Here is a 16,381-nt window from a genome sequence, read left to right as displayed (position 1 = left end):
ATTTCCTAAAATTGGTCTGGCTATACAGCACTTAACCCATTTGTAGGACTATCTTCTTATCAACTGCGTACATATTTGTGTGCCATTAAAACGATCACGTGAGAAATACACACACTAACATGTGCTAGGTAGTTACTTCAAGTCAAAATAATATCAATTCCTGTTTAAAACAGTATAAAGTTGCAGGGTTCGCACGGGACATAAGGAGCAGGCGCGTCAGCAATGGTGGGTACATATAAAAGGAAAGGAAACTACGCGTTCAATTGCCAAGTATTAAACCAATGTTTTTCTTGTTTAGGGAAGGATCTTGTTTTTTCAACCTACATAAACAAGTTCCTTAAACATTTTTTTGTAAAGTAACAGATTATACTTGTAAATTAAAAAAAAAAGTATTCTGAATGTGCACCTATGATAATACTATACACTTTATTCTAAACACAAAAATCATAATATCGTAATTTGGTTTCAACCTAATCAACGGTACGAAGTTTGATCAAACAGGACATTCGTAATGCAAAAACTTGATAATTTAGTCATAATTTGGCGCAATTAGTGTTATCTGGTAACAAGTTGTTCAATTAGCTAATAGGTGCAACTACAAATGTTGCAATGCGTGTTTTCTTATACTATATATAAAAGGGTAAATGCTCCACCATCTTCGGTCAACGATTGGAGCGATCATACCAAATCCTAGTGCAGAATAAGAATGCGGGAACATTTTATTAAAAGACGGAAACTCACATTTCTTCTTGGAAATAATATCCTCATGCATCTTCTTTCGTTCGAGAATATCCATATTTCATTCGGAAGGGGGCGTCATCAGAAATAATTATTCAAAAATTACAAATGTCCTAATGCCTTCTAGGGTCCATTTCCTTTGCGCCTGCTTACCAACTGCGTACAGATTTATAACATGCCTGCAAACTCATATGCCGCAAACAACATGTCTATACACATATCATAAACAATATACCTGCATAGTTATTCAGGGTTAATTTCCGGTAAGCCCCATACTTAAAAAAAAAAGGAACATTTAGGTGGAATCCTACTTAATACAACTCTTTTTTTTTTTTGGATTAACTTTACAACGCCCGCTCCAGCACGTATACTCACTAGGAAACGATAAATTATACTCTAATAATTTTATGAAAATGGATCAAAACTTACCTAACGTTAAGCTAACCCGTTCCTAACCCCTACCCTACTTATTTCGGAGTATGTTTAGTACAATGGGTCCAGAAGCACGTAAAAAACGGACGGGAGAAATGAATGATGCAAGTACTTAGACGTAACATAACGTAACCAAATCTAACCTAACCTTACATGAACTAACCTAAACTTACATAATATTATAGAAATAAGCGAAATTCTACCATTTTTGGGGAAAATTATGCGGGACACCTACACTAATTTAACATAAACTAAACTAAGCTAAGCTATCCTAAACCAACATAATCTACCCTAAACTTCCCGAATGTGAACAGAAATTACCAAAATTGTAACATTTTTTAGAGAAAAGGGATATAGTATAATTGAAGCTGCATCAGTTCCCAAAGGAGCAGGACGCTCATACTTTTCGGGATTATTCATTGAGTATGTACGAACTTAAAGAGGTGTTAACAAAGCGAATTTTATTTACTTATCGACTGATACGAAAATAAAAAAGAACGTACCTGTACTTTATATCTGCATGTGTAGTGCCCTTGTACTTTATCTATGATTATGTGTGTGTGTGGGGGGGGGGGGGAATTTAACGCATATCGCATGTCTTGTGCACATGGATACTTCTTACTATTGCACTACGTAGAAAATTTATGGTATTTCATGTAGAAGTGGTAATAGAACACAGAAGAAACGCAGATCATGGAGTTCTCATGTATACTATTTCCGAGAAAATAGCTGGACCCCTTCTGCTAAACATAGGCCCTTATTTCTATCTTACTGTACTCTACCCTACCCTACTCTACTATACTTTTTCAAAGGGCTCTACTTCTCAATGCACAGCTGGAGCGTGTCTTGTAAAGTTTACCACCTTCTTTTTTTGGCTGATATTTAGTATCTCCCCAATATTGCACATATAACATCTCCAGTGTTACTTACTTCACAAAATATAGCTGAGTGAGCGAAGAGAGTTAGAAGCTCCGCAGGACCCTTTTTTCCCCCTCTATCTTTATCACAATTGTAGACAAAAACAAGGTACTCGGTTCTGGAGCCATTAAACGAGTTGGTGGAGATACTAAATGTCATCCTTTTATTATTATTATTAACCAGTCTTCTTCTATTAACATATGCACATGCGCTATTGAAGGATTTTTTTCAGTCTGGTGACCTATAACTACGTAATATCAAAAGTTGAAACAAGCGCAGAAAACCAAAGCCTAAACCAAAAACCTATGTAGTTTTAGCCCAAACAATGTTGGGGCCAAATGCACACAGACCTACCTGTTTATTATAAATTGGGAATTGATCATATAGTATTTAATTATATTAACAGATATGATGCATGAAAGACTGTAATAAAAAATATATAATTTTTTAAACATAAAATTACAGTGTTTAATGTCTATGTATTCAACAAACCGCCACTCGGCAGAACTCTTCTGCACGGTGAGTCACAAATTTTCAGTGAGCTATGTTCTGATTTTATTAATAATAATGACAACGAAATATTTTAACATATAAATAAATAATAAACAGTATACTGTGTCCTATGTTACAATTATTAGAAATAATAAACGATCTCCATCAAATGTGAGTTAATTTCGAAGTTGCTCTTTAAATGCACAACGCTACCTACCACCTAGTGAGCAAGTTAGGATTTATTCGTTACATTACAGTTAGCACTGCAAATACGAGTAACAAACTTCGATTAAAGTCATAAAATCTTCGTTCATGATTAATAGTCAGGACTATAATCCTATTGGGGCTATAATCTGTGGGCGCCATATAAGAGAAGCTCTGGGTAGGGGGACACAGGAGTTTTGAAATCTTTAAGTTTTACGTCCCACGGTTATGCCGGTTAGGCTAAAGGAGACGGTGATGATGAGAGATGAGTGAAATGGTGGAATGAAGAAAGTGGGAGGAAACGGGAGAACCCCGAGAAAACCCACGAGCACGGTGTTTGTCCACCACAAAGTTCACTTGGCGGGGGTTGGGATCGAACCCGGGACCCCAAGCACCAGAGGTGAACGCTCTACCACTGAGCCACCGCGCCCCCCCACAGGAGTTTTGTCACTTTGTATCGTAATTGCTTTAAAAAGGGTCTATCATAATAAGATAGTGAAATCGGCCCTTGATCCAAATTGGGTCGCTATTGACCCAAAAAGTTACCCTTGACCTAAAACTACCTAAAAAAAATTGACCTCCCACCCCCTCCTCTTACCGAATTATCGTATCATACATGCTCAAAATTGAATATTTTTAAATTTTGGTGGGGGTGATCGAAAAATTTTGAAAGTTTCACAGATTGTAGATACTATTTAGATGTAAATGTATATTTTTTTTTCAAAACCACCGGTGCGTATTTTCTTTCTTTTTCTTTTTTTTATGCGTGTTGAAACTTTCAAAAAAATGTAGGAAAAATTTTTGGGGGTACACGTCGCTGATTTTTTGGTTAAAAATTTGTTATACCTTTAACTACAACATATATTTTTTCGGGGCCTGAAAGTGATGGTAACATTGTCAAAAATAAATAAAACTGAAAACAAACGTGTTTTTTCGGTCTCAAAAAACCTCGCGTCGGCTGAACGTATTTATCAGTGCTTGCTTCGCTGGCCGCACACAGTGGCGCTATCTACCGGTAGCGCTCTCTACCGCGAGCTGAGTGTAACTTTGTTGTGTAAGAGTCGTTGAAGGTTGAAGTGGAAGCACTGTTACGGAGATATATTTGGTGTTTATTCCGATATGGACCCAATCGAAGTAGCCGAAGAAGAACAGAAGCAGAAGTGACGCAAGAGAAAGGAAAATTGTCAACTTTGGCAAAGGATTGTTTGAAGGGGCCCTCACCTTCAGGGCAATAAAATGGTGGAATAACTGTGCAAAAAACACGTTTGTTTTCAGTTTTATTTATTTTTGACAATGTTGCCATCATTTTCAGGCCCCGAAAAAAATATATGTTGTACCTAAGCAGGGGCGGATCCAGGATATGATCAAGGGAGAGGCTAAACCATATTTTGCCGTTTTGTCCAGTGTAAAGCAGGATTGAATCCCATTTTATCCAGTGTATACCTGAGCGTCAAGGGAGGAAGGCTATAGCCCTCCCCTTGGATCCGCCACTGTACCTAAGGGTATAAGAAATTTTTAACCAAAAAAATCAGCGACGTGTCCCCGCCCCCAAATTTTTTCCTACAACTTTTTGAAATTTTCAACACGCAAAAAAATAAAGCAAATATGCATCGATGGTTTTGAAAAAAAATGCACATTTACATCTAAATAGTATCTACAATCTGTGAATCTTTCAAACTTTGTCGATCACCCCCACCAAAATTTCAAAATATTCAATTTTGAGCATGTATGATACGATAATTCGGTAAGGGGAGGGGGTGTGGGTCAAAAAATTTTTGAGGTAGTTTTAGGTCAAGGGCATAGGCGCCGACTTGAAGAAAATATTGGGGGGTCCAAGCAATGAATAAATATATCATCATCGTATTCAACCGTTTTCAATTAACTGCTTGATAAAGGCCCCATCCCCCCAAGTCTCGATCCGCTACTCCGCTGCAAAATTCACACTGCATTGATCTTCACTTTTCAGGTCAGTGTTGCCAGAGTGTTGGTTGAAGCTTCAGTGCTCTATTCAACACCAGTCTGAAAACCGCCTTTTCTATCGAATAAGAAGACTGTAGGGATGGCCACGAGAGACCTCGAGCGTGTTTTCTTTGAAACTCGACTTTACTCGAAACAGACATATTTAAGCTCGACTCGAGAACTCGGCTCGAAAAATTTCCTCCAACTCGACTCGAATTCAGGTCGAGCCAGAACGAGCCAAATGGAGCTAAATTTTATGTAGTTTCAAGTACTCTCTTCAATTATCCTACATAGACAGTGTAATTATTATCAATGATACTACTGTTACTACAAATTATTATTATTATTATTATTATTATTATTATTATTATTATTATTATTATTATTATAACACCGTGTATAAACATGAAAGATAGGTGGTTTCTATCTGAATATTAAAAACTAATTGACTGGCGAACTAGGTAGTCGTGAAGTCTAGGAGGCATGGTCATCGTTTACGAGATTCTGGATTTGAGTTCCGGAGAAGCAAGGATTTGGCTAAGGCCAAATATTGTTAAAAGTTATAGGCCGCTGGCCAAACATGTTCAAAACTGCTCGGCTCGGGTTTAGGGTTGTCGGCCTGGGTGAGCCATCTAAGCCGATGGCTCACCCAAACCGAGACGAACAGAGTTGATAACTCAGTTAGGGCGAATCGATGGCTCATCCCAACTATGCCGCCTCGAGCATTTCTCTCCGTTGAACTGAGCCGAGCAAGTTTGCATCACTACCCGGGTTGAGCTTCTGTTTGGGCTCAAAAATTCGACCGTGCAGGTCTCAGCCTTGATGGTAAGAACTAAAGTATATACTTAAATTGGTGCTAACGACATTTGAGGCCTCGTTATAAAATCCTTTGTTTTCTCGTTATCGAGACGAAATGAGATACAAGCAGTGTCCCCTCTCGTGAACAATACTAAAAGTATTCCACTTTATCGCTTACATTTCTCATGGCTTTCGCTTTCCAGTCTAATCATGCCATGATTTTAAAACGAGCTGAACGAGCGAGCCATTTATCAAATTCGACTCAACTTGAAACTCGACCTAAAAAACAGCGACTCGGTTCGGAACTCGACTCGAGAAAATTACGTTTGACTCGACTCGGAACTCGATTCGAATTCGAGTCGAGTTGAGTTTTAGCTCGACTCGTACCCATTCCTAGAAGGATATTCCTAACGTTGAATTAAAGGAATGACGAAGTTTACAACAGAAATTCTTGCTCCTCTTTGTTAATTCTTCCTCGGTCGGATTATATTGGAGGGGCGAGGATCCCACCTCTAAATATTGGGGGGGGAAGTGTCCTGCCCCCCAAAGTCGGCGCCTATGGTCAAGGGTAACCTTTTGGGTCAATAGCGACCCAATTTGGATCAAGGGCCGATTTCACTATCTTACTAGGAAAGACCCTTTGCCATCACATGGCCATAAACTACACTGGCCGTCATAAATTAAGAAACAAAGACAAAATGTGGAATAAAAAAATGGCATGGTGAAATGCAGAAAAAATGGATGTAATAATAGAACGAGCATTGTCGAATGATCGGGGAAAGATTATGCGGAAGAACTCGCTATTATGCTTGCCTTACACGGCTTCGCAAAGTACTAGTTATGGGCGATTACATGAGTTTACGGAATTGTTGGCTGACAGTGTGTGTGTGTGTAGAGTTAGAAGCGGATTAAGCGCGGATCCAATGGAGCCCAGGCTCAGGGGCCCCCCAAAATCCTTCCCTTTAATACTAAAATATAGCAATCAACTTATTATATTATAGGCTTCAGACCCATGCTAATTTTTTTCCACTCGCCACACTCGCGGTATCGCTAGAGTTTAAGTCTTCTTCCACCAGCGTCTTCACAATACTTATTTTGTGAGGGAGTGAGGTATTTTGGGCCTCTATTACAAACCAAATTGTTAGCTTGTAGTGCCAATTTCTTTGATATATCTCTGTCATTTCAATGTCGCCTAATGACATAATAGAATCCTTTCCAGAGTAAAAATGTAGGAAGAAAACTTTTCTAACATTGTAGCCTTGTACAGCTTTACCAATTTGTATATGATTTTTCTCCTTTTACTCTATTAGTGTTTTTGCAGGGACTGTTGACTATTTGGCTTGTATTTGGCATTTATGTGGTACACTCAGCATATGAGCGTTTAACTGTTAATTAAAGGCATCAAAAAAATTAATGCTTTGGAATTTTTCATAGACATAAGGCCCCCTTGAAATACTAGGCTCCAGGGCCCCAAAAGCCTTAATCCGCCCCTGTGTAGAGTGCAGAGACATGTCTAATGGAGTGAAATAGGCGAATATGGCAACGAGGCGTCATTTGCCGGATGAATTACGCTGGTGTGCCATCTGTAGATTGGAAGCAGGGCAGGTCAGGGCGACGTGGCCCGGTGGCTCAATGTCGATCGAGCAGTTGTCAGTAGGTTATGGAGCAAGTTCCAGAGAACGCAAAATGCTTTCAGAAGTTACAGTGGCGGTCGACCGTGTGTGATATCAGCCAGGGATGTTCGATATATCCGTTTGACTAATCGAAGAAACAGGTCTGCAACAACAACTCAAGTGCGCGTGGAGGCTGTTGCTGCCGCTGGAGTCCTCTATCAACAAATACAGTACGTAGCCGACTTTATGAGAATGGGTTGTATGCCAGAAGACCAATGTTATATGTATCTTAACCCGGTGGCACAAGAGGCAGTGATTAAATTGGACAATAGTGCATTTGAATTGGACCAAAGAGAAATGACAGTCAGTTATCTTTACTGATGAGTCTAGATTTTTTCTGGACAGTGATTCTCGACGCAGATTGGTCTGGCAAGAAACAGGAACCCGTTAACATCCGTCCAATATTCTTGAAAAGGAAAGGTATGGTGGTGCAGATGAGCTTGCGTGGAGTGGCATCTCTCTTGGAGGACATACTGATCTGTATGTTCTCCCCTGTAGTACAATGACAGCTTAGTGCTATAGGGATGATATTCTGGATCGTCACGTTGTGCTCTTCACACGTACTGGAGGTCAGGAATTCATTCTACAGGGCAATAACAATCGTCCCCATAGAGCACAACTGGTTGGTCAGTACTTGGAGCAATACTATATTTAACGAATGGAGTGGTCATCGAGGTCCCTGGACCTTAACCCAATCGAACACATGTGGAATGCTCTAGGGCGATGCATTGCAAGCCTTGTACCCCCTCCACGAATTCTCCAAGATCTTTAACTGGCTCTTTGTTAACAACGGACCCAAATATCAAATGAGCTGGTACAAACACTTATTACCAGCATGAGACGACGTTGTGAATCCTGTATTGCTATGCGTGATCATATCCCTTATTAGTGTCAGCAAACCATCCTTTTGTGCCTTCAGTGTTTCCCAGTTTCAGTGCCACTTACGTCCAGCATCATTTTGGCTCACAACTATAATTTCATTTGGTAGTTTTCCTTACTGTATGGCGTAAAATGGGTGCTGCTTTAATTTCAATAACAGTTTGCTCACCAGCATTCGTTTACTTTTGTAAGTTTTATGTCCCACAGTTATGCCAGTTAGGCTAAAGTAGACGGTGATTATGAGAAATGAGTGAAATTGTGGAATGAAGAAAGTGGAAGGAAACGGGAGAACCCCGAGAAAACCCACGAGCACGGTGTTTGTCCACCACAAAGTCCACACGGCCCGAGTTGTGATTGAACCAGGGACCTCAAGCACCGGAGGTGAACGCACTACCACTGAGCCACCGCGCAGATTCCTTATGTACCTGAGTATCCATTTGTTGCTTAATTTATGATGGCCAGTGTACTGTTCATAAGTATCGCAAGTCGAGTAGAACGGCTATGTCCGTCTGTCTGTTGACAGGTATCAAAGTAAAAACGCTAAGTGTTATCCATCAGCAGTTTTAATGGAATTGATTCTTAGTACCAAGAGTACATTCTAGGGATGGCCAAAATTATCCGGATTCCGGAAAATCGGAAATTTCACTTTCCGTATTTCGGAAAAATTGGGAATTTGGAAAAATCCCGGAATCAGAAAAAATCGGAAAATTCCGGAATTCAGAAAAATCCGGATTTTTCCAAAATCCAGTATTGTTTAAATTCCGGATATTTCCAAATTTTGGATTTTTTCCGATGTTACTTTCTGGATTCCGAAAAATAAAAATTGCGGAATTGGCCATTTCTACTACATTCCATCTCCTCTGTTAATCTGCTGCTCAAACCAGAAGTGGTTCAAATTAATAATTTCCACAGATTTTTTTGATTTGATTTGATTGTGAGTTTAGCGTCCCTTTCAGCAGTGAGGCTATATGACAGATGGACCTAGAGATTAACGTGGAATCCAAACCACATGAGCTCCAGCCGGAAATCGAACCCGGATCTCCAACGTCAATGACGCGTATGCTAACTGCTTAGCCACGAAGGAGCTCATAATTTCCATAGAACCGCCATGTAACAAAAACGGGAAAAAGTAACCAGAAGGATTTTTTTTTTTTTTTTTTTTGCAAACGATTCAGCTTCTCACGATAATATACCTATCATGACTATCCACAACACTACCAAAACCGGAAGTGGTTCAAATTTACTACTACGTCCAGTTTCAATACTGATTTCCACACATTCAACATTTATCGCCATGGAACAGAAATGGTAACAGATAGGGGATATATCTTTCTTTTCTTCAATTGGTACAGCGTCTCAAGAGTATACCCTATATATCATCACAACTTGTAACACTATATAGAAACTTGAAGTGATTCAATTTACAAGTACTTCTGGTTTCAATATTGTTTTTCATATAGCTAACTAAACCTGTAAGATCAAGAAGCGGAATTTTCCAACTGATTCAGCGTACTAAGAATAGGTTCTATCTCACCCCTTAACCTTCTATAATTAGCAGTTTTTGGTTTCAAGTTTTATTGCCATAGGACAAAAAACAGTACAACAGTGGCGGATCTAGCCCGAGACCGTGGGGCCTAGGCCCCTCAGTTTTTGGGTGACAAGAATAATTAAAGTATTATTTATATATTTTTTGAAAGTTGATAGCAAGCATTGCCATTTATATTTTACTAGCAGAATACCCGTTCTTCGCACAGGGAGAATATGTTTAATTTTGGACACAAAGGGCTGAATTTAGATTTAAATGGCATCGGAAGTGTCACTGTTCGTCTCAGCGACCCGAAAAACTTTGAATTCGACACTAATATCGGTCATTTTTGACCATTTACACACACACACACACACACACACACACACACACACACACACACACACACATATATATATATATATATATATATATATATATATATATATATATCGTAACTACTGCTGTCTATGCGATAAAATTTAGAGAATTGTCGTCTCGAAAAGTTATCCTGATAGCGCTGTCTCGTACCGTATCATATCTCGCCATAGATTTATGTTGTCTCCTCTTTCGAGAAACACTATTTTCATCTGCCGTGAAATCAGCAATAATACGCTCCAAGAACACATGAACTATCTGTTTCGCTCCTTGCAAGTTGTATAATCTGTCTTAAACTTAACATTAAAATGAACTCTAGGACTGGATAAAAAAAAAATTAATGGCTGGAACCCTTTTACTACAAACCAAACGCTCAACCATCTATATCTTTCTGTATACTTATTCTTTTGTTTTAAATTTTGATTTTTTTTCCGGGACACGAACTTACTTCGTTCATAAGTGCCCATTTAAAAAGTTCAAATTATTACTTCCATATTTATATTTATCCCAGCTTCTCAAATTCGGTGCCTATAGCTCGGTATGCAAAACAGTAGCTATAAGAATTAACATATCCATGAAAAAGAAAAGTGAATGGAATTGTTAAATTTGATTAGTCTTTTGTATTCCCTTAGGTTTTAAGAAATGTAATTAAAAATAAAAGAAATAAGTGTTTCTATAATTAACACATATGTGTAAAATAAAAGGAGATGAATGAACAGTTTTGTGCACCATCTATAATGTAATTTTTAGAAAATACAACCATTTCGAAAACACATTCGTAGTTATTGTTAAACACACAAGCTTTTAGAAATTTATAATTGAAGAACGGTTTACCGGAGTAATACAGTTTAACATATCCATAGTTAACTGCTACTCTACTAAAACCGGAAGTGGTTCAAATTTACTATTATTTCCGGTTTCAGTACCAATCTCTACAGAGCAAAAACGATGAGAGATATCGATATTCGAATTTCTGTAATATATTTAACTTGCCAAGAATGGATTCCATCATTTCCGTTAACCCTCCTCAGACCGGAAGTGGTTCAAATTAACCATTTTCTGTATCAACATTTATCGCTATAGAACAAAAATGGTAATAGATACGGCAAACGGTTTTCTGGAATCTATTCAGAGTCTCAATAGAACATATCGTCACCATCTGCAACACTCTTCAAAAACAGGAAATGGTTAAAATTTATTAGTACCACTGGTTTCAATATTGATTTCAATAAAGCAGAAACGGTAACCAATTTTCAGATGTGGTTACGTGCAATCGATTTACCTTGAAAAGAATAGGGTCTATCATTTCTACTAACCCTCTATTCAAACCGGAAGTGGCTCGAATTAACAAATTTTTGTTTCTACATTTATTACCATAGAGGAGAAACGGTAATAGATTGCGGGAAACTGTTTTCAATTGATACACCGTCTAAAGAATGTCATACAACTCTATACTGAGACCAGAAGTCGTCGAGGGGGCATGGCTTCTCAGTTGCGGAGCATTTACCTCTGGTGCGTGGGGTCCCTGGTTCGATCTCCGAGTAAGTTTCTGGTGGACAACATCGTGTTTATGAATTTTATGGAGGTACTTCCCTTTCTTCCTACAATTAAATTCCACCAATTCTTCCATCATTGTTCGCTTGCCTTAAGCATCCGTCTCCCTTAGTATAACGGGCATAAACGTGGGACGTTAAACTGAAAGATTTCATTTTCATTTCCGGAAGTCGTCGAATTTACACATACCTTTGGTTTCAGTACTGATTTTTACAGAGCAAAATTTATAGGAGATAATCTGTTTTTCGCAATCGATTCAGCGTACCAAGAATAGAATCTCGTCTTCAATCTTCTCTTTGAAACGGAAGTGGTTAAAATTAACTGTTTATGTTTCAACCTTTATCCCCGTTAAACAAAAGCAGTAAGGGAAAGCGTGTAATGGTTTTTGATCTTCAGCCAGAGATGAAGTGGGTCATGGGTCAAGTTGGTCAAAATTTGTGTGTCAGTGAGTCGTTTCTGAACAGGAAATGACTAACTACGACATACCGTGACCCACTGACCCACTCTGCTCAGCGCATTTAGACAGCATCTTCTGAACATTGGTGAATTTGTCTATGTTTTACTTTCAAGGCGATGGTTTTTTTCTTCCTTTTTTTCTTTGCTATCTGAGATGAGTATATCTAAATGACAAAAGAACTTCAGGCACTTTTGGATATTAATATTTGTAATTGTAATAATAGCAATAGGACTTCCTGGCTTTCGAAAGAGTTGAATTTTACACTTTTTTCCACGTGCCTGAAGTTGCTCCCCCCATCTCCCAAATTACACCAAACGTTGCACATCGTTAGTGCATCGTTAGTGCACGTTAGTGCATTTAGAACTAACGTTAGTGCTATCAGCGTTTACGAGATATTGAAGTTTTTTGGTTGGGGGGGGGGCAACTTCACATGAAGTTAGCCCCCCACCCATCTTTATGCAGACAGATTTTTACAAAACTTAGTGCATCGTTAGTGCACTTAAACACACTAAGCCCTACCGTTAGTGCTACCATATTTTGGGATTTATTCAAGATTTTTGGTGGGGGACCAACTTCAGAAATATCAAATTCTATACAAATAGAGGTAGAAACATGGGGTTAACGGCAATCGTTATTGCACTTAAACGCACTAAGCACTAACGTTAGTGCTACCATATTTTGGGATTTATTCAAAATTTTTGGTGGGGGACCAACTTCAGAAATATCAAATTCTGTACAAATAGAGGTAAAAACATGGGGTTAACGGCAACCGTTAGTGCATCGTTAGTGCACTTAAACGTACTAAACACTGACGTTAGTAGCGTTGCCACGAGACGAGACATTTCTCGTGTCTCGTCTCGTCTCGTAAACGAGATTCTCATCTCAGATAGCAAAGAAAACAAGGAAGAAGAAAACGGTCGCCTTGAAAGTAAAACATAGACAAATTCACCAATGTTCAGAAGATGCTGTCTAAATGCGCTGAGCAGAGTGGGTCAGTGGGTCACGGTATGTCGTAGTTAGTCATTTCCTGTTCAGAAACGACTCACTGACACACAAATTTTGACCAACTTGACCCATGACCCACTTCATCTCTGGCTGAAGATCAAAAACCATTACACGCTTTCCCTTACTGCTTTTGTTTAACGGGGATAAAGGTTGAAACATAAACAGTTAATTTTAACCACTTCCGTTTCAAAGAGAAGATTGAAGACGAGATTCTATTCTTGGTACGCTGAATCGATTGCGAAAAACAGATTATCTCCTATAAATTTTGCTCTGTAAAAATCAGTACTGAAACCAAAGGTATGTGTAAATTCGACGACTTCCGGAAATGAAAATGAAATCTTTCAGTTTAACGTCCCACGTTTATGCCCGTTATACTAAGGGAGACGGATGCTTAAGGCAATCGAACAATGATGGAAGAATTGGTGGAATTTAATTGTAGGAAGAAAGGGAAGTACCTCCATAAAATTCATAAACACGATGTTGTCCACCAGAAACTTACTCGGAGATCGAACCAGGGACCCCACGCACCAGAGGTAAATGCTCCGCAACTGAGAAGCCATGCCCCCTCGACGACTTCTGGTCTCAGTATAGAGTTGTATGACATTCTTTAGACGGTGTATCAATTGAAAACAGTTTCCCGCAATCTATTACCGTTTCTCCTCTATGGTAATAAATGTAGAAACAAAAATTTGTTATTTCGAGCCACTTCCGGTTTGAATAGAGGGTTAGTAGAAATGATAGACCCTATTCTTTTCAAGGTAAATCGATTGCACGTAACCACATCTGAAAATTTTTTACCGTTTCTGCTTTATTGAAATCAATATTGAAACCAGTGGTACTAATAAATTTTAACCATTTCCTGTTTTTGAAGAGTGTTGCGGATGGTGACGATATGTTCTATTGAGACTCTGAATAGATTCCAGAAAACCGTTTGCCGTATCTATTACCATTTTTGTTCTATAGCGATAAATGTTGATACAGAAATTGGTTAATTTGAACCACTTCCGGTCTGAGGAGGGTTAACGGAAATGATGGAATCCATTCTTGGCAAGTTAAATGTATTACAGAAATTCGAATATCGATATCTCTCATCGTTTTTGCTCTGTAGAGATTGGTACTGAAACCGGAAATAATAGTAAATTTGAACCACTTCCGGTTTTAGTACAGTAGCAGTTAACTATGGATATGTTAAACTGTATTACTCCGGTAAACCGTTCTTCAATTATAAATTTCTAAAAGCTTGTGTGTTTAACAATAACTACGAATGTGTTTTCGAAATGGTTGTATTTTCTAAAAATTACATTATAGATGGTGCACAAAACTGTTCATTCATCTCCTTTTATTTTACACATATGTGTTAATTATAGAAACACTTATTTCTTTTATTTTTAATTACATTTCTTAAAACCTAAGGGAATACAAAAGACTAATCAAATTTAACAATTCCATTCACTTTTCTTTTTCATGGATATGTTAATTCTTATAGCTACTGTTTTGCATAACGAGCTATAGGCACCGAATTTGAGAAGCTGGGATAAATATAAATATGGAAGTAATAATTTGAACTTTTTAAATGGGCACTTATGAACGAAGTAAGTTCGTGTCCCGGAAAAAAAATCAAAATTTAAAACCAAAGAATAAGTATACAGAAAGATATAGATGGTTGAGCGTTTATTTTGTAGTAAAATGGTTCCAGCCATTAATTTTTTTTTATCCAGTCCTAGAGTTCATTTTAATGTTAAGTTTAAGACAGATTATACAACTTGCAAGGAGCGAAACAGATAGTTCATGTGTTCTTGGAGCGTATTATTGCTGATTTCACGGCAGATGAGAACTAGTGTTTCTTGAAAGAGGAGACAACATAAATCTATGACAAGATATGATATGGTACGAGACAGAAAAAAAAAGCTTCTGGTTACTTTTTACGGCAAATTTTTGTTTCTACATTTATTACCATAGAGGAGAAACGGTAATAGATTGCGGGAAACTGTTTTCAATTGATACACCGTCTAAAGAATGTCATACAACTCTATACTGAGACCAGAAGTCGTCGAGGGGGCATGGCTTCTCAGTTGCGGAGCATTTACCTCTGGTGGGTGGGGTCCCTGGTTCGATCTCCGAGTAAGTTTCTGGTGGACAACATCGTGTTTATGAATTTTATGGAGGTACTTCCCTTTCTTCCTACAATTAAATTCCACCAATTCTTCCATCATTGTTCGCTTCCCTTAAGCATCCGTCTCCCTTAGTATAACGGGCATAAACGTGGGACGTTAAACTGAAAGATTTCATTTTCATTTCCGGAAGTCGTCGAATATTCACATACCTTTGGTTTCAGTACTGATTTTTACAGAGCAAAATTTATAGGAGATAATCTGTTTTTCGCAATCGATTCAGCGTACCAAGAATAGAATCTCGTCCTCAATCTTCTCTTTGAAACGGAAGTGGTTAAAATTAACTGTTTATGTTTCAACCTTTATCCCCGTTAAACGAAAGCGTGTAATGGTTTTTGATTGGATTCAGCCAGAGATGAAGTGGGTCATGGGTCAAGTTGGTCAAAATTTGTGTGTCAGTGAGTCGTTTCTCAACAGGAAATGACTAACTACGACCTACCGTGACCCACTGACCCACTCTGCTCAGCGCATTTAGACAGCATCTTCTGAACATTGGTGAATTTGTCTATGTTTTACTTTCAAGGCGACCGTTTTTTTCTTCCTTTTTTCTTTGCTATCTGAGATGAGTATATCTAAATGACAAAAGAACTTCAGGCACTTTTGGATATTGATATTTGTAATTGTAATAATAGCAATAGGACTTCCTGGCTTTCGAAAGAGTTGAATTTTACACTTTTTTCAACGTGCGTGAAGTTGCCCCCCCCCCACATCTCCCAAATTACACCAAACGGTGCACATCGTTAGTGCATCGTTAGTGCACGTTAGTGCATTTAGAACTAACGTTAGTGCTATCAGCGTTTACGAGATATTGAAGATTTTTGGTGGGGGGCCAACTTCACATGAAGTTAGCCCCCCCACCCATCTTTATGCAGACAGATTTTCACAAAACCTAGCGCATCGTTAGTGCACTTAAACACACTAAGCCCTACCGTTAGTGCTACCATATTTTGGGATTTATTCAAGATTTTCGGTGGGAGGGCCAACTTCAGAAATATCAAATTCTATACAAATAGAGGTAGAAACATGGGGTTAACGGCAATCGTTAGTGCATCGTTATTGCACTTAAAAGCACTAAGCACTAACGTTAGTGATACCATATTTTGGGATTCATTCAAGATTTTTGGTGGGGTGCCATCTTCAGAAATATCAAATTCTATACAAATAGTGATAGAAACATAGAGTTAACGGCAATCTTTAG

General features: G+C 38.4%; 2 protein-coding genes across 7 annotated transcripts in view; one reads left to right on the top strand and one right to left on the bottom strand.

Moving 5' to 3' along the window:
* The window catches only part of LOC145687853 (dynein axonemal intermediate chain 4-like), a 261,885-nt gene extending 259,300 nt beyond the window's left edge, over positions 1–2,585 (bottom strand). Inside the window, exon 1 of one of the 2 annotated variants that reach the window (XM_081761336.1) lies at positions 2,443–2,585. The gene's annotated coding sequence lies outside the window, so the exon portion shown is untranslated. Of the gene's footprint in view, positions 1–2,100; positions 2,331–2,442 lie in introns of those variants that run through there. The other variant, XM_081761335.1, reaches the window with a different exon arrangement.
* The window catches only part of LOC145687854 (dnaJ homolog subfamily C member 25 homolog), a 315,599-nt gene that overhangs the window by 108,523 nt on the left and 190,695 nt on the right, over positions 1–16,381 (top strand). The gene's annotated exons all lie outside the window — the stretch shown is intronic.

The sequence above is a fragment of the Thermobia domestica genome, chromosome 6, assembly GCF_964235325.1.
Source record: "Thermobia domestica chromosome 6, izTheDome1.hap1.1, whole genome shotgun sequence".
In the NCBI taxonomy this organism is placed as follows: Eukaryota; Metazoa; Arthropoda; class Insecta; order Zygentoma; family Lepismatidae; genus Thermobia; species Thermobia domestica.
The sequence above is the reverse complement of the archived record's forward strand: the minus strand, read 5'-3'. Positions and strand labels throughout refer to the sequence as shown.